The sequence below is a fragment of the Pristiophorus japonicus genome, unplaced genomic scaffold, assembly GCF_044704955.1.
Source record: "Pristiophorus japonicus isolate sPriJap1 unplaced genomic scaffold, sPriJap1.hap1 HAP1_SCAFFOLD_258, whole genome shotgun sequence".
Classification (NCBI taxonomy): Eukaryota; Metazoa; Chordata; class Chondrichthyes; family Pristiophoridae; genus Pristiophorus; species Pristiophorus japonicus.
In genome coordinates, this window is record NW_027252318.1 from 478,312 (window position 1) to 503,626 (window position 25,315).

At 55.8% G+C, this 25,315-nt stretch overlaps 3 protein-coding genes and 1 pseudogene across 4 annotated transcripts in view; 1 reads left to right on the forward strand and 3 right to left on the reverse strand.

Moving 5' to 3' along the window:
- Nucleotides 1-4,019, reverse strand: part of LOC139247107 (zinc finger protein 432-like) — a 32,107-nt gene extending 28,088 nt beyond the window's left edge. For both annotated transcript variants that reach the window (XM_070871512.1, XM_070871511.1), the window contains exon 1: nt 3,892-4,019. The gene's annotated coding sequence lies outside the window, so the exon portion shown is untranslated. The remainder of the gene's footprint in view (nt 1-3,891) is intronic.
- Nucleotides 1-25,315, reverse strand: part of LOC139247122 (nuclear factor 7, ovary-like) — a 640,289-nt gene that overhangs the window by 369,138 nt on the left and 245,836 nt on the right. The window lies entirely within an intron of this gene.
- The window catches only part of LOC139247112 (zinc finger protein 432-like), a 521,915-nt pseudogene that overhangs the window by 231,929 nt on the left and 264,671 nt on the right, over nt 1-25,315 (reverse strand).
- The window catches only part of LOC139247117 (zinc finger protein 432-like), a 420,986-nt gene that overhangs the window by 174,372 nt on the left and 221,299 nt on the right, over nt 1-25,315 (forward strand). The gene's annotated exons all lie outside the window — the stretch shown is intronic.

Genomic DNA, 25,315 nt, shown 5'->3' on the forward strand with positions numbered 1-25,315 from the left:
AGAAAGACTGGAACAAGTGGACTTGTATTCACTGGAGTTCAGAAGAATGAGAGGGGATTTCATAGAAATGTTTAACATTCTGATCGGTTTCGACAGGTTAGATGCAGGAAGAATGTTCCCAATGTTGGGGAGGTCCAGAACCAGGGGTCACAGTCTCAGGATAAGGGGTAAGCCAATTAGGACCGAGATGAGGAGAAACTTCTTCACCCAGAGAGTGGTGAACCTGTGGAATTCTCCACCACAGAAAGTTGTTGAGGTCAATTCACTAAATATATTCAAAAAGGAGTTAGGTGAAGTCCTGACTACTAGGGGGATCAAGGGGTATGACGAGAAAGCAGGAATGGGGTACTGAAGTTGCATGTTCAGCCATGAACTCATTGAATGGCGGTGCAGGCTAGAAGGGCCGAATGGCCTACTCCTGCACCTATTTTCTATGTTACTATGGGTCAGACGGTCTCATGAGAAGGAGGAACTGGAGGAAATCCTTATTAGTCGGGAAATTGTGTTGGGCAAATTGATGGGATTGAAGGCCGATAAATCCCCAGGGCTTGATGGACTGCATCCCAGAATACTTAAGGAGGTGACCTTGGAAATAACGGATGCATTGACAGTCATTTTCCAACATTCCATATACTCTGGATCGGTTCCTATGGAGTGGAGGGTAGCTAATGTAACACCACTTTTTAAAAAAGGAGGTAGAGAAAAACCAGGTAATTATAGACCGGTCAGCCTGACATCGGTAGTGGGTAAAATGATGGAATCAATTATTTAGGATGTCATTGCTGCGCATTTGGAAAGAGGTGACATGATAGGTCCAAGTCACCATGGATTTGTGAAAGGGAAATCCTGCTTGACAAATCTTCTGGAATTTTCTGATGATGTTTCTAGTAGACTGGACAAGGGAGAACCAGTTGATGTGGTGTATTTGGACTTTCAGAAGGCTTTCGACAAGGTCCCACACAAGAGATTGATGTGCAAAGTTAAAGCGCATGGGATTGTGGGTAGTGTGCTGACGTGGATTGAGAACTGGTTGGCAGACAGGAAGCAAAGAGTAGGAGTAAATGGGTACTTTTCAGAATGGCAGGCAGTGACTAGTGGGGTACCGCAAGGTTCTGTGCTGGAGATCCAGCTGTTCACATTGCACATTAATGATTTAGACGAGGGGATTAAATGTAGTATCTCCAAATTTGCGGATGACACTAAGTTGGGTGGCAGTGTGAGCTGCGAGGAGGATGCTATGAGGCTGCAGAGTGACTTGGATAGGTTAGGTGAGTGGGCAAATGCATGGCAGATGAAGTATAATGTGGATAAATGTGAGGTTATCCATTTTGGTGGTAAAAACAGAGAGACAGACCATTATCTGAATGGTGACAGATTAGGAAAAGGGGAGGTGCAACGAGACCTGGGTGTCATGCTACATCAGTCATTGAAGGTTGGCATGCAGTTACAGCAGGCGGTTAAGAAAGCAAATGGCATGCTGGCCTTCATAGCGAGGGGATTTGAGTACAAGGGCAAGGAAGTGTTACTACAGTTGTACTTGGTGAGGCCACATCTGGAGTATTGTGTACAGTTTTGGTCTCCTAACTTGAGGAAGGACATTCTTGCTATTGAGCGAGTGCAGCGAAGGTTCACCAGACTGATTCCTGGGATGGCAGGACTGACATATCAAGAAAGACTGGATCAACTGGGCTTATATTCACTGGAGTTCAGAAGAATGAGAGGGGATCTCATAGAAACGTTTAAAATTCTGACGGGTTTAGACAGGTCAGATGCAGAAAGAATCTTCCCAATGTTGGGGAAGTCCAGAACCAGGGGTCACAGTCTAAGGATAAGGGGTAAGCTATTTAGCACCGAGGTGAGGAAAAACTTCTTCACCCAGAGAGTGGTGAACCTGTGGAATTCTCTACCACAGAAAGTTGTTGAGGCCAATTCACTAAATATATTCAAAAAGGAGTTAGATGTAGTCCTTACTACTAGGGGGATCAAGGGGTATGGCGAGAAAGCAGGAATGGGGTACTGAAGTTGCATGTTCAGCCATGAACTCATTGAATGGCGGTGCAGGCTCGAAGGGCCGAATGGCCTACTCCTGCACCTATTTTCTATGATTTCTATGTACGATTTGAAATCCGTTACTTTCTGTATCAGTTAACCCGGTTTTGGAACAGATTAAATTTAACAAACTCATCCACACATTTTACACGTGATAGCCTGTGAAATATCGTGATATTTGTAATTGTTATTGCCACAAATTCCGTTCCCTAGTCACTGATTCCATTCCTCTCCCCAACTTCTGTCTGACACTGAACCAGTCTGTTCGCAACCTTGGTGTCATACTTAACCCTGAAATACGTTTTTGACCACATATCCACAGCATAACTAAGATTGTCTAGTTCCACCTCTGTAACATCGCCCATCTCTGCTCTTGCCTCAGCTCATCCACCGCTGAAGCCCTCATCCATGCCTTTGTTACTTCTGGTCTTGACAATTCCAACGCACTCCTCCCACATTCTACCCTACATAAACCAGAGTTGATCCAAAACTCGGCTGCCCGTGTCCGAACTCACACCAAGTCCTGCTCACCTATCACCCCTCTGCTCGCTGACCTACACTGGCTTTTGTTAAGCAACGCCTTGAGTTCAAAATTCTAATACTTATTTTCAAATCCCTCCATGGCCTCGCCCCTCCCTAGCTCTGTAATCTCTTCCAGCCCCACATCTGCTCCCCTCACCCCTCGGCCAAAAAGATATCTGCCTTCCTGAGCATCCCTGATTATCATTGTTCAACCACTGGTGGCTTTGTTGGCTGTGCCTTCTGTTGTCCAGGCCCCAAGTTCTGGAATGCCCAGCTTAAACCTTCCTGTCTAACCCGTGCTGTACCTGCCCTGGCAGTTTTTGATGGGATAGTGTATCTAGGGGATATAGTCTCAGAAAAAGTGGCCGCCCATTTAAAACTGAGATGTGGAGGAATTTCTCCTCTCAGAGGGTTGTAAATCGGTGAATTCTCTGTCCCAGAGAGCTGTGGAGGCTGGGTCATTGAATATGTTTAAGGCGGAGATAGACAGATTTTTGAGCGATAAGTGAGTAAAGGGTTCTGGGGAGTGTGCAGGAAAGTGGAGCTGACTCTATGATCAGACCAGCCATGATCTTATTGAATGGGGAGCAGGCTTGGGGTCCGGGTGGCCCACTCCCGCTCCTATTTCTCATGGTCTTCACCCACCGAGCATGTTTTTTTCCCTTGTCTCTAGTGCCCACTGATCATTATCCCACCATTCACACCCCATCCTGACTAATGTTGTTCTAACTCCTGTCAGTACTATTTGAATTCGGCCCATCCTCCCTGTTGTCTCTCTAATCTCTCCTGCCTTCCCCCCTATCACAGGCCTTCCCTGTTGTCCTTTCTCCCTCTCCCCCTTTCAGTGCTCCTTCAGGATCTATTCTTTCCCAGCACTCTCCAGTTGTGACGGAGGGCCGCGGCCCCGCCCCCTCTGACGCTGCCCACAGATGCTGCCTGGGCCGCGGACACTTCCAGCATCTTCTGTTTGTGTCGCCAGAGACACTTTCCCTTCAGCACCGCGCGCCTTGGCTTGTTCGCCGATTGATTGATTGGCGCCTCGGCCCCGCCCCCGCCGCCGCTGATTGGCGCGGAGCAGCGCGCGCTGGGTGGGCTGGTGTCCCGCGCCGCCTCGCTATTGGCTGCGGGCTGACGGGCGGTTGGCGGGCTCCGCTCGCGGCCTTTGAACTCGGGGGCCCGGGTGAGGCGGGGCGGAGTTGTGCGCAGGCGCGGGCCAGCCTGTTGGCCGCGGACGGATGGACGACGTTTCACCGCCGTCGCGGAGGATGGAGCAGCGGCCCGAGCAGCGCGCCCGGTCTCCCTGCGGACTCACATACTCACGGACACGCGCGGGTAGCGAGATTTGGCCGCCGAGTCTGCGGGTGGCGGCTGCGGGGCACCTTCCGGCGGGGACGGGCCTTGGATACTGTCGGGGATTGTGGGGAGTTCGGCCGCCATCTTTGGGCAGCACGGGACCGGCCTCCACAGGGAGCGACAGGGGCGGGGCTTCCTGACGTCACAATGCTTTCCATTGTCCCTCTGCAGGGCAGGGAGCATGCGCGGCGGCCATCTTACTGCAGGGAGGCCATCAGGTGCAGGATGGGGACCAGTGACATGAATACATGAGAACATCAGAAATAGGAGATGAGTCGGCATTTGGTCCCTCGAGCTTGCCGCCATTCAATAAAATGATGGCTGCAGCATCTGGGGTGGTTCTCCTTGGAGCAGTGAAGGTGCAGGGCAGGTTTAACAGAGGTGCTCACAATCAGGAAGCTTTAGATTGAGTCAGGGAACAGAGTGGTTCTCCTCACACAATCAGAGAATGTTTACAGCACGGAAGGCCATTAGGCCCGTCGAGACCCTGCTGGCTCCCAGCTCGTCCCACTGCCCCGCCCTTCCCTCACACCGGCCCTGCAAATGTTTTCTTTCAGAAACTTAATCAACTCTCTTTTGAAAGCTGTTGTTGATTCTTCCTCCACTACCCTTTCAGGCCGTGCATTCCAGATCCTAACCATGTGGTGTATTTAGATTTCCAAAAAACATTCAATAAGATGCCACACAAAAGGTTACTGCAGAAGATAAAGGTATGCAGAGTCAGAGGAAATGTATTAGCATGGATAGAGAATTGGATGATTAACAGAAAGCAGAGAGTCAGGATAAATGGTTCCTTTTCGGGTTGGAAATCGGTGGTTAGTGGTGTGGCACAGGGATCAGTGCTGGGACCATAATTGTTTACAATATACATAGATGACCTGGAAGAGGGGACAGAGTGTAGTGTAACAAAATTTGCAGATGACACAAAGATTAGTGGGAAACAGCGTTGTGTAGAGGACACAGAGAGGCTGCAAAGAGATTTGGATAGGTTAAGCGAATGGGCTAAGGTTTGGCAGATGGAATACAATGTCGGAAAATGTGAGGTCATCCACCTTGGGGGAAAAAAACAGTAAAAGGGAATATTATTTGAATGGTGGTTTGGCGGCCTTGGAGGCGGGGCAGTTCTTGCGAACGTGCCCCACCTCCCTGCAGACATGGCACCGCACGCCGTCCGACGTCCATTAGACGCGGTAGGCAGTCCCGTCGTGCACCACATTAAAATTGCCTTCCGTCGTCTCCTCCCACGCCAGCTGGACCAAAAGCTGGCGGCGGAAGGAGAACACATGGCGCAGGCTGTTCTCCCTGAGGCCGAGCGGTATGGGGTTGATCCCCGACCTTACCTCCCCCAGTTGGTGTAGGTGAAGGAGGAGGAGCTCAGCGGGAACAAAGGGCGGGACGTTTGAAATGATGACCCTCTGCGCGGTGGCCTCGAGAGGGTCCACCGGCAGGAACGTCCCTCCCACCGTGAGCCCCTTTTCAAGGGCCAGGGACACCGCCCGCTCCGACCCCAGGAAGAACACAGCCTTCCCAGACATCTTGGAGGCTGCGACAATGGCCGAGGGGCTGACTACCCCAGCCATCGCCCGCACGCACTCCTCGATGCTCATTGTGGGGTGAGTGTAGCTCTTGACCCCGTGTTTCTTGGTGATAAGTCTGAAAGGTGGCAGGGCAGCAGGTGGCGCAGGAGGTGCCGTGGATGTGGACACCACCTGCGCATATGTCCTTGCTGGCCCTGCCACTGGCGTGGATGGGGTCGCCATCACGGGGTCCCTTTAAGGCCTACACCCACACCAAAGTCACAGGCCTTAATGGTCTTAATTGGCCTCGTTCAATAAGACTGAGCAGAGGAGCTCTTAACGACGCACACCTCTGCCCTAGTTGACAATTGGGGAGGGGCCTTGCTCCCTCTGCTCAGTTGTCTTAATTGTTTTTTAAAATTTAGGAGGAAAGGGCTCTCAGAGAGAGAGGGGAGAGACAGAGAGAGAGAGATAGAGTGAGGGGGTGTGGGAAAGAGGGAGGCTGCGAGGGCAGGTCTCCCCTCACATCGATGGTTGGGTGCACTCCCCAGATGGCAAACAAAACACAATCTTTGGGGTGGTCTTCGGGTGGGGGGAGAAGATGTCTTCACCTGGGGCAGCTGGAGCCACACAGGCACACACTCCCAACGATGTTAATTAGGGTAAATATATAGTTATCAGCCTGGTAGCTCCAGCTATCCCAGGCTAGGCAATGGGGGAGGGGTGCTTCAGTGGTGTGTGGGGCCTAGTTGAAAGCAAGACCCCCAAACACACTTCCACACAAACACACCCCCCGCGATGTTCCGGCCCTCGAAAGGTCTTCTTTTCTCCCCCCACCAATACAACAATGTCTTTCGGGGAATGCACCAACACCCACCTGTAGAATGATGCAGAATCTCCCTCCTTCCACACAGGTTGTTATTTTTTACCCCTCTCTCCAACTCTCTGTAGCAGTAATAAAGGTGATAAATGTTTCTGTACTCCACCTCTCCCTCCGGATGTTGAGTGGGTAGCAAGCCAGTCCTTCCCTCCTATTCCTGGGCTGGTCTCAGGGCTCACTCCAGGCCTTCCACACAGTAGCAAAGCAGGTAGCTCCTTCCCTCACAGCAGCAGGGCTCCAATGGAATAGGCCACGCCTCCACTGCTCCACCATTGGTCCTTGTGCATGAAACTCTTTTTGGAGTTTATCTGAAAAATATAAAACATTAATCCGTGCCACCCGACCTGGATGACACACCAGACATTTACAAGGCCCTTTTTTTTCCCTTTTTTGTGTTTTTTTTGTGTTTTTTTTTTTTTTTTTTTTTTGGGCACTAAAATCACATTTTTTTTCCAGTGCCCCGTATAAAATGGGAGGGGGACACTAAAAGCACCAGCAATTAAAACAAATTAAACTTTAAAACATAAAATCAAATTAAAATTTGGTTGCCGGGCGTGATGATGCACTCCAGTCCCTCCGGTGCCCACCTCTCGCAGAAGGCCGCGAGCGTACCGGTGGACACCGCGTGCTCCATCTCCAAGAACACCCTGGACCGGATGTAAGAGCGGAAGAGAGGCAGGCAGTCAGTTTGAACGACCCCTTCGACCGCCCGCTGCCTGGACCGGCTGATGGCACCCTTGGCCGTGCCCAGGAGCAGTCCTACGAGGAGGCCCTCAGACCTACCCGCTCCCCTCCGCACAGGGTGCCCAACGATCAGGAGAGTGGGACTGAAGTGCAGCCAGAATTTCAGGAGCAGCCCCTTTAAATAATAAAACAGGAGCTGTAACCTCGTGCACTCATTAAAAACATGGAACACGGACTCCTCCAGACCGCAGAAATTGCAGGCGGCCTGGGAGTCCGTGAACCGGCTTAAAAATTTGTTGCACGGCACTGCTCCGTGCACCACCCTCCAGGCCAAGTCCCCGATGAATAGTGGGAGGACCCCTGCATAGAGTGCCCTCCATCGGGGACCCCCGCCTCCTCCGGACGGCAAGATGGTACGCCACGGCGTGTCCGGACGGCCGGCGAGGATGGCAAAGTTGAGAGTGTGCAGGAGCAGCCCGTACAGGAAACCCCTCCGCGCGGAACTGAAAGGCACGGAGGGGATTTCCCATAGGCGGCTCAAGTTGTGATGCGCCGGACCCGAGGGAGGTTCCGGGGTTTGGTGCCGATGAGGAATTCCGTCCGGACGAGGGTCAGTTCGGACGGGATCTCCCCACGTGCTTGAGTCTCCTCGATGCACCTAACGGGGTCAGGGCCCAGAGCTGTTTTTAGCGACTTGATGGCATCGGCCGCGTGGCGGACGTTGGCAGAATTTAGGCGCCGCGCCAGCGTGTCTGGCGCCATCCAGCCCGCTCCTCCACCATCGAGCAGGTCCCTGACCCTGGTCACCTCACCAGCCACAGCCCTCTCTTCCGACCGCCACATAAAACCTCGGTCGTGGAGGTACGGATTCCCGAGCAGCGGCTCCTGCAGGACGGCCGCCACTCCAGCCGGCGGAGAGCTGCGCTTGGTGGAGACTTTGTTCCAGACCCTGATGAGTTCCTTGGAAAAGACAGGCAGCTCCCGGAGGGCGGTCCTGACACTCCCCAAGTTCACAAACAGGAGCTGCGTGTCGTAATTGAGGTCGCGCTGCTGGCGGAAGAAATACGTCGCCAGAGCACACCACCTAGGAGGGGGCTCGACGTAAAGGTATCTCTGCAGGGTCTGAAGACGGAAAGTCGCGAGCTGGGCGCTGACACACACCAATGACTGACCGCCCTCCTCAAGCGGGAGACTCAAGACCGCAGCAGAGACCCAGTGCTTCCTGTTGTTCCAGAAGAAGTCCACCAGCTTCTTCTGTATCTTGGCGACAAACGCAGGGGGAGGGGTCAAAGTGACCAGCCGGTACCACAACATTGCGGCCACCAGCTGGTTTATGACTAGCGCTCGACACCTGTAGGACAGCACTCGGAGCAGTCCTGTCCAGCGCCCTAGGCGAGCGGCGACCTTGGCCTCCAGCTCCTGCCAGTTCGCTGGCCAGGCTCCCTCGTCGGGGCTAAGGTAGACTCCCAGATAGAGGAGATGGGTCGTGCTCCAGGCAAAAGGCCTGAGCTCCTCCGGCAGGGAGTCCACCCGCCACTGACCCACCAGGAGTCCGGAACATTTCTCCCAGTTGATCCTGCCGGAGGACGCGGCCGAGTAAATCTCCAGGCACTCACTCATCCTCCGCAGGTCAGCGGGATCCTCTACCGCGAGGAGCACGTCATCGGCGAAAGCCGAGAGGACGACCCCCACGCCCGGCCCTTGCAGAGCCAGTCCCGTCAACCTCGTCCGCAAGAGGCGCAGGAAAGGCTCCACTCAAACAGCGTATAACTGGCCGGACATGGGGCATCCCTGGCGCACCCCTCTCCTAAAGCGAAGGGGCGCCGTCAAGGACCCGTTAACCTTAATCAGACACTCCACGGCGGCGTACAAAAGTCGGATCCGGGCGACGAAATGCGTCCCGAACCCGAAAGCGCGCAGAGTTCCGAGCAGATAGTCGTGATCCACCCTGTCGAACGCCTTCTCTTGATCGAGGGATAGGAAGGCGACCGGTACAGACCAGCCTCCTGGGAACAATGGATGAGGTCCCGGACCAGATGGATGTTATCGTGGATTGTCCGGCCCGGGACCATGTCGGACTGGTCAGGGTGGATCATGTGGTCCAGCACGGCACCAAGGCGAGCAGACATCGCCCTGGCGAAGATTTTGTAGTCCGTGCTGAGGAGGGAGACCGGGCGCCAGTTCTTAAGGAGGCGGAGATCACCCTTCTTAGGCAGCAGGACAATGACTGCCCTGCGCCAAGAGAGGGGCATCTCCCCGGTTGCCAGACTTTCCCCCAGGACCCGCGTGTAGTCGCTCCCCAGGACGTCCCAGAACGCCCTGTGGAACTCCACGGTCAGCCCGTCCAGCCCCGGGGATTTTCCCCTCGAGAGCCGGTCGAGGGCATCGGTCAGCTCCGCCAGGCTTAGCGGAGCTTCCAGATTTTCGGCGCCCTCCGGGCTGACCTTCGGCAGGTCCTCCCACAAAGCTCTACGCGCTTCCTCGCTGGACGGATCCGGAGAGAACAGAGCCTCGTAATATTCACGCGCCCTGTTGTTGACGCCCTCCGGATCCGAGAGGAGAGAGCCGTCGTCGGCCAGCAGCGTCAAGAGCTGCTTACGGACACTCTGCCTTTTTTCCAGCGAGTAGAAGAAGGGGGAGCCGCGGTCCAGATCCCGCAGGAACCGGATCCGCAACCTCACGAACGCGCCTCTGGACCCTTCAGCGCGGCCTTCTTCGCTTCGTACACCGTCCGCAGGGCCGGGTGCTGGACGACTTGACCGAGACAGGCTTTCAGGTCGAGCACCTCTTTTTCTAGGCGCCCGACTCTGGCCCCCCGCCTCTTGGTCGACCCCCTCGTGTACTCTTGACAGAAGACGCGGACGTGAGCCTTGACCACGTCCCACCATAGCCTCAAGGAGGGGAAGCCCCCCTGCTTCCTTCTCCAGTCGGACCAGAATCGACGGAACGAGTCCTGGAACCGCACGTCCTCCAGCAGCCGGTTGTTAAAGTGCCAGTACGCGGACCCAGTTCTCGCGCGGAGCAAAGCGAGCTCCGCCCACACCAGGTGGTGGTCCGAACACGGCACCGGCCGCATGGAGGCCGCCGGGACGCAGGAAACGTACGCCCGAGACACGTAAAGGCGGTCAACTCTAGACCATCCTACTCCAGGCCTCACCCAAGTAAAGGCGCTGGAGTCGGGGTGGAGATTTCGCCAGACGTCCACCAAGTCGAAGGACCCGACCAGGTCCCTCAACTTCTCCATCGCCGTCATGCACTGCGGGGCACCGGAGCGGTCCCTCGCCTCGAGGGTGCAGTTAAAATCCCCCCCGAGGACAATGCAGTCGCCGCCGTCGACGGAGCCAAGAAGAGTGGACACCTCTTCAAAGAAGCGCGTTTGCTGCGGGCCGGGCTGAGGGGCGTACACGTTCATGAGATGGAGCGGCACGTCCCCAAGGCGAACCGTTACGTGCAGCAAGCGGCCTGGCACGGGCTCCTCGACCCCCAAGATCTCCGGCTGAAAATGCCGGCCCAGCAAGATGGCCACCTCACTAGAAATGGCGGTGAGGTGGCTCATGCGGACCTCTCCTTGCCATTCCAGGAGCCACGTGGCTTCGTCTCCCGGAACGGTGTGGGTTTCTTGCAGGAAGCACACCACATATTTCCCCTCCCGCAGGAGCGAGAAATTGTCAAATCTACGGCGTGCCCCTCTGCCGCCGTTGATGTTGAGGCTGGCTATGGTTATCTTCATGGCAAAAGCATAGTGCAACCTCTACCTTAACCTATTGTGGGGGAGGGAGCGGAGTCTTTTGTTGAACTCCGCTCCCTCCGCAGCCCAGCGAGGAGTCCCTCGAGCTCGCGCAGCTCAAGTTGTGGCGCGTTTGTCAAGGGCCCGCCCGAGGCCAAGGTTTTAATGGCGGCGCGGACGGACCCCTTGATCAGCTCTAGCTCGGACCATTATTCCAGGGCCAGTCAGGCTTGGTTGCAGCGACCCCGGCTCTGGGCCAAAAAGTCCCGGAGTTCCTTTGCAGGAATGAGGATGGTCTCGGCAGCGGCCGCGAGCAGATCCACCGCCTCGCTGGCGGTGGTCTCTAGATTTTCTCCCGCGTCCCCCACCGTGTCCCCGTCCTCCTCCGGGAGGTGGCCGCCAGCAGCCGGCCCATCGACCGCACAAGGTACGGCAAATGACCCGGCCGCTCCAACCGGCCCTGGCTCTGCCCCGATCCCACCCCCAGTATCGTCGGCAGAGGAGTCCCCACTGGGCTCTTTTCAAAATGGTGCTGGGTCGGGAAATGACAGCGGAAGGGGTTCCCCCTCCGCCCCAGGAACCGGGGAACAAGGAGAGACCCGGCCATAGGAAATCCCCAGGCTCCCCAAGTGCCCCAGCTCCAAAGTAAGGGGCGAGGGTGGGTGTTCCTCCCCCTCCCCGCTGCCACCCCCCGGCCCAGCATTTACAGTTTCGTTAAAATTCTTGATAATTTCGGTTTCTGCCGGGTCGAGCAAATCCCGGGGGAAGTTGGATATTGGCTGGGCGGGCTCAGGTTCGGCCTTTTCGGCCCCGCCCGCCTCAGTCCCCGGGACGCCCGGCCCGGCGGCAATGCATTCCTCCGCTGGCCCCACGCCCCCCACGACAGGCAGATCTTCCATGCCATACCCGGGCGGCAGAGGCTGGGCAGCCTCGACTGTCTCACCCTCCCCGGGGACAGACTCCTCCCGCGTATGGCACTGCTTGGGGGCGCTGGTGGGGGACGCGGGACACGCGGCGGGCACCGACTCCTCCGCGGAGGGATGTTGTTCCCCCTCCGCCTAAACGGAGCGGCGCCTCCTTTTGTTGCTGGAGGTGCGCTGAGTCAGGGAGACCTCCATGTCTGCTGAGGCCTCCCGCTCCGCCCCCCTTTTCCTTTTCTTGCCCGCGCCCGGGCCCCTCTGCGGTGTTGTTCAAGGGCACGGGCTCAGGGCACCCCGCGCTCGCCGGTGACTGGGTTGGGCCGAGCGCGGTGGTCAAACTTTCCGGCGCACTGAGGGGACCCGCCTCTAGATGTCTCGTCGTCTACCGCGCCTTTTTTTCGATCGGACGCTCTCCCTCCCCCCCGCTGGAGGCCGTGAAAACAAAGGCCCCCGACGATGCCCGCGCACCTACGGCTCCCGGCACGCGGACGCAACTAGGGGGAGGGGTGGCGGCGGCGCCAGCCTTGGCCGCCCTCGGTGGTTTGGCGGCCTTGGAGGCGGGGCAGTTCTTGCGAACGTGCCCCACCTCCCTACAGGCATGGCACCGCACGCCGTCCGACGTCCAGAAGACGCGGTAGGCAGTCCCCTCGTGCACCACATTAAAGTTCCCCTCCGTCGTCTCCTCCCGCGCCAGCCGGACAAAGAGCTGGCGGCGGAAGGAGAACACGTGGCGCAGGCTGTTCTCCCTGAGGCCGAGCGGTATGGGGTTGATCCCCGACCTTACCTCCCCCAGTTCTTGTAGGTGAGGGAGGAGGAGCTCAGCAGGAACAAAGGGCGGGACATTTGAAACGATGAACCTCTGCGCGGTGGCGTCGAGAGGGTCCACCGGCAGGAACGTCCCGCCCACCGTGAGCCCCTTTTCAAGGGCCAGGGACACCTCCCGCTCCGACCCCAGGAAGAACACGGCCTTTCCAGACATCTTGGAGGCTGCGACAATGGCCGAGGGGCCGACTACCCCAGCCATCGCCCGCACGCACTCCTCGATGGTCATTGTGGGGTGAGTGTAGCTCTTGACCCCGTGTTTTTTTGTAATAAGTCGAAAAGGTGGCAGGGCAGCGGGTGGCGCAGGAGGTGCCGTGGAAGCGGTTGCCACCTGCGCATATGTCCTTGCTGGCCCTGCCACCGGCGTGGATGGGGTCGCCATCACGGGGTCTCTTTAAGGGCTACACCCACCCCAAAGTCACAGGCCTTAATGGTCTTAATTGGCCTCTTGTCTAAAGACTGAGCAGAGGAGCCCTTAACGAGGCACACCTCTCTCCTAGTTGGCAATTGGGGAGGGGCCTTGCTCCCTCTGCTCAGTTGTCTCAATTGTTTTTTTAAAATTAATTTGGGAGAAAGGGGTCTCAGAGAGAGAGGGGAGAAACAGAGTAACAGAGAAAGAGAGAGGGGGGTGGGAAGGGGGGGGGCGAACTGCGAGGGCAGGTCTCCCCTCGCAGCTGTGGGTGGGTGCAATCCCCAGATGGCAAAACACAAAGTCTTTGGGGTGGTCTTCAGGTGAGGGGAGAAGATGTCTTCACCTGGGGCAGCTAGAGCCACCAGGCACACACTCCTAACGATGTTAAAATGGGTATTTAAAGAAAAGAAATCTTCAGCCTGGTAGCTCCAGCTATCCCAGGCTAGGCAAATGGGGGGGGGGGGTTTAGTTGTGTGTAGGGCCTAGTTGTAAGCAAGGCCCCCACACACACTTCCACACACACACACCCCTCGTGATGTTCCGGCCCTCAGTGGTCTTCTTTCCTCCCCCCACCGATACAACAAAGTCTTTTTGGGAAATGCACCCACACCCACCTGTCGAAATGGTAGAGTCTTCCTCCTTCCACACTGGATGTTGTTTTGGTCTTTCCCCCTCTCTCCAACTCTTTGTAGAAATGGTAAAAAGTTGTAAGTTTTCTGCTTTTTCCTCCTCTCCCTCTGGGTGAAAGTTGGTGGTGAAGCCCCTTCCTTCCTTCTCTTCCTGGGCTGTTCTCAGGGCTCTCCAGGCAGGAGCAAAAGTTGGTAGCTCCTCTCCTCACTGCAGCACAGCTCCAGCTGTGCAGGACACGCCTCCACTGCTCCACAATTGGTCCTTGTGCATGAAACTCTTTTGAGTTTACCTGAAAATAAATATAAACATTAAACCGTGCCACCCGCCTGGGTGACAGAGCAGACATTTTCAAGGCCCCTTTTTCTTTTTCCTTTTTTTTTTTTTTTGGGGCGCTAAAATCAAATTTTTTCCAGTGCCCCCAATAAAAGGGGAGGGGGACACTAAAAGCACCGGCAATTAAAACAAATTAAACTTTAAAACGTAAAATCAAATTAAAATTTGGTTGCCGGGCGTGATGATGCACTCCAGTCCCTCCGGTGCCCACCTCTCGCGGAAGGCCGCGAGCGTACCGGTGGACACCGCGTGCTCCATCTCCAAGGACACCCTGGGCCGGATGTAAGAGCGGAAGAGAGGCAGGCAGTCAGGTTGAACGACCCCCTCGACCGCCCGCTGCCTGGACCGGCTGATGGCACCCTTGGCCGTGCCCAGGAGCAGTCCGACGAGGAGGCCTTCGGACCTACCCGCTCCCCACCGCACAGGGTGCCCAAAGATCAGGAGAGTGGGACTGAAGTGCAGCCAGAATTTCAGGAGCAGCCCCTTCAAATAATAAAACAGGGGCTGCAACCTCGTGCACTCAATAAAAACATGGAACACGGACCCCTCCAGACCGCAGAAATTGCAGGCGGCCTGGGAGTCCGTGAACCGGCTTAAAAATTTGTTGCACGGCACTGCTCCATGCACCACCCTCCAGGCCAAGTCCCCGACGAATAGTGGGAGGACCCCTGCGTAGAGTGCCCTCCATCGGAGACCCCCGTCTCCTCCGGACGGCAAGATGGTACGCCATGGCGTGTCCGGACGGCCGGCGAGGATGGCAAAGTTGAGAGTGTGCAGGAGCAGCCCGTACAAGAAACCCCTCCACGCGGAACTGAAAGGCACGGAGGGGATTTCCCCGAGGCGGCTCAAGTTGTGAGGCGCCGGCCCCCGAGGGAGGTTCCGGGGTTTGGCGCCGATGAGGAATTCCGTCCGGACGGGGGTCAGTTCGGACGGGATCTCCCCACGTGCTTGAGCCTCCTCGATGCACCTAACGGGGTCAGGGCCCAGAGCTGTTTTTAGCGACTCGATGGCATCGGCTGCGTGGCGGACGTTGGCAGAATTTAGGCACCGTGCCATCGAGCAGGTCCCTGACCCTGGTCACCTCACCAGCCACAGCCCTCTCTTCCGACCGCCACATAAAACCTCGGTCGTGGAGGTACGGATTCCCGAGCAGCGGCTCCTGGAGGACGGCCGCCACTCCAGCCGGCGGAGAGCTGCGCTTGGTGGAGACTTTGTTCCAGACCCTGATGAGTTCCCTGTAAAAGACAGGCAGCTCCCGGAGGGCGGTCCTAGCACCCCCCAAGTTGACAAACAGGAGCTGCGTGTCATAATTGAGGTCGCGCTGCTGGTGGAAGAAATACCTCGCCAGAGCACACCAGCCAGGAGGGGGCTCGACGTAAAGGTATCTCTGCAGGGTCTGAAGATGGACGCACACCAACGACTGACCGCCCTCCTCAAGCAGGAGACTCGGGACCGCAGCAGAGACCCAGTGCTTCCTGTTGTTCCAGAAGAAGTCCACCAGCTTCTTCTGTATCTTGGCGACAAACGCAGGGGGAGGGGTCAAAGTGACCAGCCGGTACCACAACATTGCGGCCACCAGCTGGTTTATGACTAGCGCTCGACCCCTGTAGGAGAGCACTCGGAGCAGTCCTGTCCAGCGCCCTCGGCGAGCGGCGAACTTGGCCTCCAGCTCCTGCCAGTTCGCCGGCCAGGCTCCCTCGTCGGGGCTAAGGTAGACTCCCAGATAGAGGAGATGGGTCGTGCTCCAGGCAAAAGGCCTGAGCTCCTCCGGCAGGGAGTCCACCCGCCACTGACCCACCAGGAGTCCGGAAAATTTCTCCCAGTTGATCCTGGCGGAGGACGCGGCCGAGTAAATCTCCTGGCACTCACGCATCCTCCGCAGGTCAGCGGGATCCTCTACCGCGAGGAGCACGTCATCGGCGTAAGCCGAGAGGACGACCTCCACGCCCGGCCCTTGCAGAGCCAGTCCCGTCAACCTCGTCCGCAAGAGGCGCAGGAAAGGCTCCACGCAAACGGCGTATAACTGGCCGGACATGGGGCATCCCTGGCGCACCCCTCTCCTAAAGCGAAGGGGCGCCGTCAAGGACCCGTTAACCTTAATCAGACACTCCGCGGCGGCATACAAAAGTCGGATCCGGGCGACGAAATGCGTCCCGAACCCGAAAGCGCGCAGAGTTCCGAGCAGATAGTCATGATCCACCCTATCGAACGCCTTCTCTTGGTCGAGGGATAGGAAGGCGACCGACAGACCAGCCTCCTGGGAACAATGGATGAGGTCCCGGACCAGATGGATGTTATCGTGGATTGTCCGGCCCGGGACCGTGTAGGACTGGTCGGGGTGGATCATGTGGTCCAGCACGGCACCAAGGCGAGCAGACATCGCCCTGGCGAAGATTTTGTAGTCCGTGCTGAGGAGGGAGACCGGGCGCCAGTTCTTAAGGAGGCGGAGATCGCCCTTCTTAGGCAGCAGGACGATGACTGCCCTGCGCCAAGAGAGGGGCATCTCCCCGGTCGCCAGACTGTCCCCCAGGACCCGCGCGTAGTCGCTCCCCAGGACGTCCCAGAATGCCCTGTGGAACTCCACGGTCAGCCCGTCCAGCCCCGGAGATTTTCCCCTCGAGAGCCGGGCGAGGGCACCGGTCAGCTCCACCAGGCTTAGCGGAGCTTCCAGATTTTCGGCGCTCTCCGGGCTGACCTTCGGCAGGTCCTCCCACAAAGCTCTACGCGCTTCCTCGCTGGACGGATCCGGAGAGAACAGAGCCTCGTAATATTCACGTGCCCTGTTGTTGACGCCCTCCGGATCCGAGACGAGAGAGCCGCCGTCGGCCAGCAGCGTCAAGAGCTGCTTACGGACACTCTGCCTTTTTTCCAGCGAGTAGAAGAAGGGGGAGCCACGGTCCAGATCCCGCAGGAACCGGATCCGCGACCTCACGAACGCGCCTCGGGACCCGACGAGCTGCAGGTCCTTCAGCGCGGCCTTCTTCGCTTCGTACACCGTCCACAGGGCCGGGTCCTGGACGACTTGACCGAGACTGGCTTCCAGGTCGAGCACCTCTTTTTCTAGGCGCCCGACTCTGGCCCCCCGCCTCTTGGTCGACCCCCTCGCGTACTCTTGACAGAAGACGCGGACGTGAGCCTTGCCCACGTCCCACCATAGCCTCAAGGAGGGGAAGCCCCCCTGCTTCCTTCTCCAGTCGGCCCAGAATCGACGGAACGAGTCCTGGAACCGCACGTCCTCCAGCAGCTGGTTGTTAAAGTGCCAGTACGCGAACCCCGTCCTCGCGCGGAGCGAAGCGAGCTCCGCCCACACCAGGTGGTGGTCCGAACACGGCACCGGCCGCATGGAGGCCGCCGGGATGCAGGAAACGTACGCCCGAGACACGTAAAGGCGGTCGACTCTGGACCATCCTACTCCAGGCCTCACCCAAGTAAAGGCGCTGGAGTCGGGGTGGAGATTTCGCCAGACGTCCACCAAGTCGAAGGACCCGACCAGGTCCCTCAACTTCTCCATCGCCGTAATGCACTGCAGGGCACCGGAGCAGTCCCTCGCCTCGAGGGTGCAGTTAAATTCCCCCCCGAGGACAATGCAGTCGCCGACATCGACGGAGCCAAGAAGAGCGGACACCTCTTCAAAGAAGCGCGTTTGCTGCGGGCCGGGCTGAGGGGCGTACACGTTCACGAGATGGATCGGCACGTCCCCCAGGCGAACCGTTACGTGCAGCAAGCGGCCTGGCACGGGCTCCTCGACCCCCAAGATCTCCGGCTGAAAATGCGGGCCCAGCAAGATGGCCACCCCACTAGAAATGGCGGTGAGGTGGCTCATGCGGACCTCTCCTTGCCATTCCAGGAGCCACGTGGCTTCGTCTCCCGGAACGGTGTGGGTTTCTTGCAGGAAGCACACCGCATATTTCCCCTCCCGCAGGAGCGAAAAATTGTCAAATCTACGGCGTGCCCCTCTGCCGCCGTTGATGTTGAGGCTGGCTATGGTTATCTTCATGACTAGAGCATAGTACAACCTCTACCTAACCTATTGTGGGGGTGGGAGTGGAGTCGTTTGTTGACCTCCACTCCTTCAGCAGCCCAGCGAGGAACTTTTTGAGCCGGCGCAGCTCAAGGCCTTGAGCCTTTGATAAGGGCCGGCCCGCGGCCATGGTTTTAGCGGCGGCGCGGACGGACGCGACGAGCAGCCCCGGCTCGGACCATCTTTCCAGGGCCAGACGGGCATGGTCGCGGCGACCCCGGCACTGGACCAAAAAGTCCCGGAGTTCCTCTGCAGGAATGAGGAGGGTCTCAGTGGCGGCCGCGAGCAGATCCACCGCCTCACTGGCGATGGACTCGAGATCTTCACCCGCGTCCTCCACCGAGTCCCCGTCCCCCTCCGGGAGGTCGCTGCTTGCAGCCGGCCCGTCGACCGCACGAGGTACGGCAAACGGCCCGGCCGCTCCATCTGGCCCTGGTTCTGCCCCGATCCCACCCCCAGGATCGTCAGCAGAGGAGTCCCCACTGGGCTCTTTTAAAATTGGTGCTGGGTCGGGAAGCGACAGCGGAAGGGGTTCCTCCTCCACCCCAGGAGCCGGGGAACACGGAGAGACCTGGTTTAGAAAATTCTCCAGGCCCACCAAGTCCCTCAGCTCCAAAGTAGGGGGCGAGGGTTGTTGTTCTTCCCCCTCCCCGCCGCCACCCCCCGGTCCATCGTGTGGATGTATGTTAAAATTTTCAGTTTCTGCCGAGTCGAGCAAATCCCGGGGAAAATTGGGTATTGGCTGGGCGGGCTCAGGTTCGGCCTTTTCGGCCCCGCCCGCCTCAGTCCCCGGGATGCTCGACCCGGCGGCTACGCATTCTTCCGCCGGCCCCACGCCCCCCACGACAGGCAGATCTTCCACGCCCTCCCCAGGAGGCAGCGGCTGGGCAGCCTCAACTGTCTCACCCTCCCCGGGGACAGACTCCTCGCGCCTGCAGCGCAATTTGGGGGCGCTGGTGGGGGACGCGGGACACGCGGCGGGCACCGCCTCCTCTGCGGAGGGATGTTGTTCCCCCTCCGCCTCATTGGGGTGGTGCCTCTTTTTGTTCCTGGGGGTGCAATAAGGCAGGGAGACCTCCATGTCTGCCGAGGCCTCCCGCTCCGCCCCCCCTTTTCCTTTTCTTGCCCGCGCCCGGGCCCCTCTGAGGTATTGGTCAAGGGCTCAGGCACGGGCTCAGGTCACCCCGCGCTCGCCGGTGACGGGGTTGGGCTGAGCGCGGTGGTCATATTTTCTGGCGCACTGAGGGGATCCGCCTCTAGATGATTTGCCTTCTTCCGCGCCTTCTTTCCGGTCGGACGCAATCCCTCCCCCCCGCCAGAGGCCGTGAAAGCATCGGCCCCCGGCGATGCTCGCGCACCTACGGCATGTGGACGCATCTAGGGGGAGGGGTGGCGGCGGCGCCAGCCTTGGCCGCCTTCGGTGGTTTGGCGGCCTTGGAGGCGGGGCAGTTCTTGCGAACGTGCCCCACCTCCCTGCAGGCACGGCACCGCACGCCGTCCGACGTCCAAAAGACGCGGTAGGCAGTCCCCTCGTGCACCACATTAAAAGACCCCTCCGTCGTCTCCTCCCGCACCAGCCGGACAAACAGCTGGCGGCGGAAGGAGAACACATGGTGCAGGCTGTTCTCCCTGAGGCCGAGCGGTATGGGGTTGATCCCCGACCTTACCTCCCCCAGTTGGTGTAGGTGAGGGAGGAGGAGCTCAGCGGGAACAAAGGGCGGGACGTTCGATATGATGACCCTCTGCGCGGTGGCCTCGAGAGGGTCCACCGGCAGGAACGTCCCGCCCACCGTGAGCCCCTTTTCGAGGGCCAGGGACACCGCCCGCTCCGACCCCAGGAAGAACACGGCCTTCCCAGACATCTTGGAGGCTGCGACAATGGCCGAGGGGCCGACTACCCCAGCCATCGCCCGCACGCACTGTTCAATGCTCATTGTGGGGTGAGTGTAGCTCTTGACCCTGTGTTTTTAGTAATAAGTCGAAAGGGTGGCAGGGCAGCAGGTGGCGCAGGAGGTGCCGTGGAAGCGGTTGCCACCTGCGCATATGTTCTTGCTGGCCCTGCCACCGGCGTGGATGGGGTCGCCATCACGGGGTCCCTTTAAGGGCTACACCAACCCCAAAGTCACAGGCCTTAATGGTCTTGATTGGCCTCGTTTGATTTGACTGAGCAGAGGAGCTCTTAACGAGGCACCTCTCCCCTAGTTGGCAATTGGGGCGGGGCCTTGCTCCCTCTGCTCAGTTGTCTTAATTGTTTTATCTTTTTTTTTAATTTAGGAGGAAGGGGTCTCAGAGAGAGAGGGGAGAAACAGAGAATAACAGAGAAAGAGAGAGGGGGGTGGGAAGGGGGGGGGGGAACTGCGAGGTCAGGTCTCCCCTCGCAGCTGTGGGTGGGTGCAATCCCCAGATGGCAAAAACACAAACACAGTCTTTGGGATGGTCTTCAGGTGAGGGGAGAAGATGTCTTCACCTGGGGCAGCTCGAGCCAACCAGGCACACACTCCCAACGATGTTTAATTAGGTGATGAAAGTCTTGAGCCTGGTAGCTCCAGCTATCCCAGGCTAGGCAATTGGGGGGGGGGGTTCAATTGTGTGTGGGGCCTAGTTGTAGCAAGGCCCCCACACACACTTCCACACACACACACCCCCCGCGATGTTCCGGCCCTCAGTGGTCTTCTTTCCTCCCCCCACTGATTCAACAAAGTCTTTTTGGGACTGCACCAATACACCCACCTGTAGAAATAGTAGAGTCTCCCTCCTTCCACACTGGATGTTTGTTGGTCCTTTCCCCCTCTCTCCAACTCTTTGTAGAATGGTAAAATGTTTGAAAGTTTTCTTTTCTCCTCCTCTCCCTCTGGGTGAAAGTTGGTGGTGAAGCCCCTTCCTTCCTTCTCTTCCTGGGCTGTTCTCAGGGCTCTCCAGGCCTTCCAGGCAGGAGCACAAGTTGATAGCTGCTCCTCTCACTGCTCACAGCTCCTACTGTGCAGGACACGCCTCCACTGCTCCACAATTGGTCCTTGTGCATGAATCCCAAAAAGTTAGTTTGCAGGTGCAGCAGGCAATCAGGAAGGCGAATGCAATATTGGCCTTCATTGCAAGAGGGATGGAGTACAAAAGCAGGGAGGTCCTTCTGCAAATTGCATACAAATTGGCCAGAAATAGCAGTGAACCCGGGGACTGGGAGAAATTTAGAACTCAGCAGAGGAGGACAAAGGGTTTGATTAGGGCAGGGAAAATGGAGTATTAGAAGAAGCTTGCAGGGAACATTAAGGCGGATTGCAAAGGTTTCTATAGCTATGTAAAGAGAAAAAGGTTAGTAAAGACAAACGTAGGTCCCCTGCAGTCAGAATCAGGGGAAGTCATAACTGGGAACAAAGAAATGGCAGACCAATTGAACAAGTACTTTGGTTCGGTATTCACTAAGGAGGACACCAACAACCTTCCGGATATAAAAGGGGTCAGAGGGTCTAGTAAGGAGGAGGAACTGAGGGAAATCTTTATTAGTCAGGGAATTGTGTTGGGGAAATTGATGGGATTGAAGGCAGATAAATCCCCAGGGCCTGATGGACTGCATCCCAGAGTACTTAAGGAGGTGGCCTTGGAAATAGTGGATGCATTGACAGTCATTTTCCAACATTCCATTGACTCTGGATCAGTTCCTATCGAGTGGAGGGTAGCCAATGTAACCCCACTTTTTAAAAAAGGAGGGAGAGAGAAAACAAGGAATTATAGACCGGTTAGCCTGACCTCAGTAGTGGGTAAAATGATGGAATCAATTATTAAGGATATCATCGCAGTGCATTTGGAAAATGGTGACATGATAGGTCCAAGTCAGCATGGATTTGTGAAAGGGAAATCATGCTTGACAAACCTTCTGGAATTTTTTGAGGATGTTTCCAGTAAAGTGGACAAGGGAGAACCAGTTGATGTGGTATATTTGGACTTGCAGAAGGCTTTCGACAAGGTCCCACACAAGAGATTAATGTGCAAAGTTAAAGCACATGGGATTGGGGGTAGTGTGCTGACGTGGATTGAGAACTGGTTGTCAGACAGGAAGTAAAGAGTAGGAGTAAATGGGTACTTTTCAGAATGGCAGGCAGTGACTAGTGGGGTACCACAAGGTTCTGTGCTGGGGCCCCAGCTGTTTACATTGTACATTAATGATTTAGACGAGGGGATTAAATGTAGTATCTCCAAATTTGTGGATGACACTAAGTTGGGTGGCAGTGTGAGCTGCGAGGAGGAAGCTATGAGGCTGCAGAGTGACTTGGATAGGTTAGGTGACTGGGCAAATGCATGGCAGATGAAGTATAATGTGGATAAATGTGAGGTTATCCACTTTGGTGGTAAAAACAGAGAGACAGACTATTATCTGAATGGTGACAGATTAGGAAAAGGGAAGGTGCAACGAGACCTGGGTGTCATGGTACATCAGTCATTGAAGGTTGGCATGCAGGTACAGCAGGCGGTTAAGAAAGCAAATGGCATGTTGGCCTTCATAGCGAGGGGATTTGAATACAGGGGCAGGGAGGTGTTGCTACAGTTGTACAGGGCCTTGGTGAGGCCACACCTGGAGTATTGTGGACAGTTTTGGTCTCCTAACTTGAGGAAGGACATTCTTGCTGTTGAGGGAGTGCAGCGAAGATTCACCAGACTGATTCCCGGGATGGCGGGACTGACCTATCAAGAAAGACTGGATCAACTGGGCTTGTATTCACTGGAGTTCAGAAGAATGAGAGGGGACCTCATGGAAATGTTTAAAATTCTGACGGGTTTAGACAGGTTAGATGCAGGAAGAATGTTCCCAATGTTGGGGAAGTCCAGAACCAGGGGTCACAGTCTGAGGATAAGGGGTAAGCCATTTAGGACCGAGATGAGGAGAAATTTCTTCACCCAGAGAGTGGTGAACCTGTGGAATTCTCTACCACAGAAAATAGTTGAGGCCAATTCACTAAATATATTCAAAAGGTTGTTAGATGAAGTCCTTACTACTCGGGGGATCAAGGGGTATGGCGAGAAAGCAGGAAGGGGGTACTGAAGTTGCATGTTCAGCCATGAACTCATTGAATGGCGGTGCAGGCTCGAAGGGCTGAATGGCCTACTCCTGCACCTATTTTCTGTGTTTCTATGTAACTGTATGGGGTATTGGTGAGGCCGCACCTGGAGTACTGCGTGCAGCTTTGGTCACCTTACTTAAAGAAGGATATACTAGCTTTGGAGGGGGTACAGAGACGATTCACTGGGCTGATTCCGGAGATGAGGCGGGGTTACCTTATGATGATAGATTGAGTAGACTGGGTCTTTACTCGTTGGAGTTCAGAAGGATGAGGGGTGATCTTATGGAAACATTTAAAATAATGAAAGGGATAGACAAGATAGAGGCACAGAGGTTGTTTCAACTGGTCGGGGAGACTCGAACTAGGGGGCACAGCCTCAAAATACGGGGGAGCCAATTTACAACCGAGTTAAGAAGGAATTTCTCCTCCCAGAGGGTTGTAAATCTGTGGAATTCTCTGCCCAAGGAAGCAGTTGAGGCTAGCTCATTGAATGTATTCAAGTCACCGATCGATAGATTTTTAACCAATAAGGGAATTAAGGGTTATGGGGAGCGGACGGGTAAGTGGAGCTGAGTCCACGGCCAGATCAGCCATGATCTTGTTGAATGGCGGAGCAGGCTCGAGGGGCTATATGGCCTACTCCTGTTCCTAATTCTTATGTTCTTATGTTCTTATGAGTGTAGACCTGAACACGGCCAGAGTCAGCTCCTTTAGGAGAGGAGAACCAGTGAGTGTAGAACTGAACCCAGCCAGTGTCAGCAGCTGCAGGTGAGGAGAAGGAAGTGTACCAGTGAGTGAGTGTATTTCTGAACCCAGCCAGAATTGGTGGTGAAAACTGGGAGTGGAGGAGAAACAGTCCAGAAATGTGCGATGGGTTTGGATTTCAGCACAGCAGGAGGGACAATGTGTGGGACAGGCATTTACAGCTTTGGAAGAACAAGAGAGGAAAGAATGTTCCATGGAAACTTGATGTGTCTATTCTGAATTTCTGTCTTGTACTGACAGTGATGAGTTTTGTTATCTCCTTTCACAGCTTTTTAGAAGGTTAGATTTTCAGACAGGAAACACAAATCAAACGTTGCGTCAAGATCTGACGGAGACAATCGATTCATCAGGACCTGAATATCATCGGCCTTTGAAAGTGGAAGGAGGAATGTTTGTCTGTTCTGCCTGTGGGTAAAGATTTCAAATATCAGTGTGACTGGAAAAGCACCGAGACACACACACCCGAGTGAGTGTTCCAGTGCATTGACTGTGGAAAGAGCTTTAGCAGTTGCACAGCCTAAATGAACATTGCACCATTCAAATTGCAGAGAAACTGTAAACGTGTTGTGTGCGTGGGTGAGGCTTCAACTGATCGTCCAAACATGGAGAGTCACAAGGATACCCGCACCATGGAGAAACCGTGGAAATGTGGTGACTGTGGGAAGAGATTCAGAAAACCATCTGAGCTGGAAGTTCATCAACGCAGTCAAACTGGGGAGAGGCCGTTCACCTGCTGTGAGTGTGGGAAGGGATTCACTCGATTATCCCATCTACAGTCACACCAGCGAGTTCACACTGGGGAGAGGCCGTTCACCTGCTCTGAGTGTGGGAAGGGATTCACTCAGTCATCCACCCTGCTGAAACACCAGCGAATTCACACTATGGAGAGACCATTCACCTGCTCTGAGTGTGGGAAGGGATTCACTGAGTCATCCACCCTGCTGACACACCAGCGAGTTCACAATGAGGAGAGGCCATTCACCTGCTCTGAGTGTGGGAAGGGATTCACTTGTTCAACCCACGTGCTGACACACCGGCTAGTTCACACTGGGGAGAGGCAATTCACCTGCTCTGAGTGTAGGAAGGCATTCACTCAGTCATCCACCCTGCTGAGACACCAGCGAATTCACACTGGGGAGAGGCCGTTCACCTGCCCTGAGTGTGGGAAGGGATTCACTTGGTCATCCACCCTGCTGACACACCAGCGAGTTCACAAATGACTGCAGGGGTTGGAATCTGCTGTTATTACTGCTGTTAATCACATCCTGACTGAACCATGTTCATTCTGACAATTGGGGTTTGTTTCTGCTGATGTAATAACCCTATAACTGGGCTGGACTTTAATATTCTGGATATATTGCTGATTGTGTTCTCGGGGCTGCAGTGTCCATTTAAGAAACGCTGTGTGTTATCTTTCCCCTTAATTCAGCGACTCTCAACAGAAATTCAGTTTGGAATAAAATTATGAACGTTTACTTTAATTTTAAATTGACCTTTGGTATAAAATCTACAATCGTATCAAAGTTTTCGCTGAATAAAATTAGAAAGAACTTGCTGACAATTCTTACTGACTTGCACATTATACACAGTGATCCCTCCATTATCCACCAGAAAGAAGGGGAATGG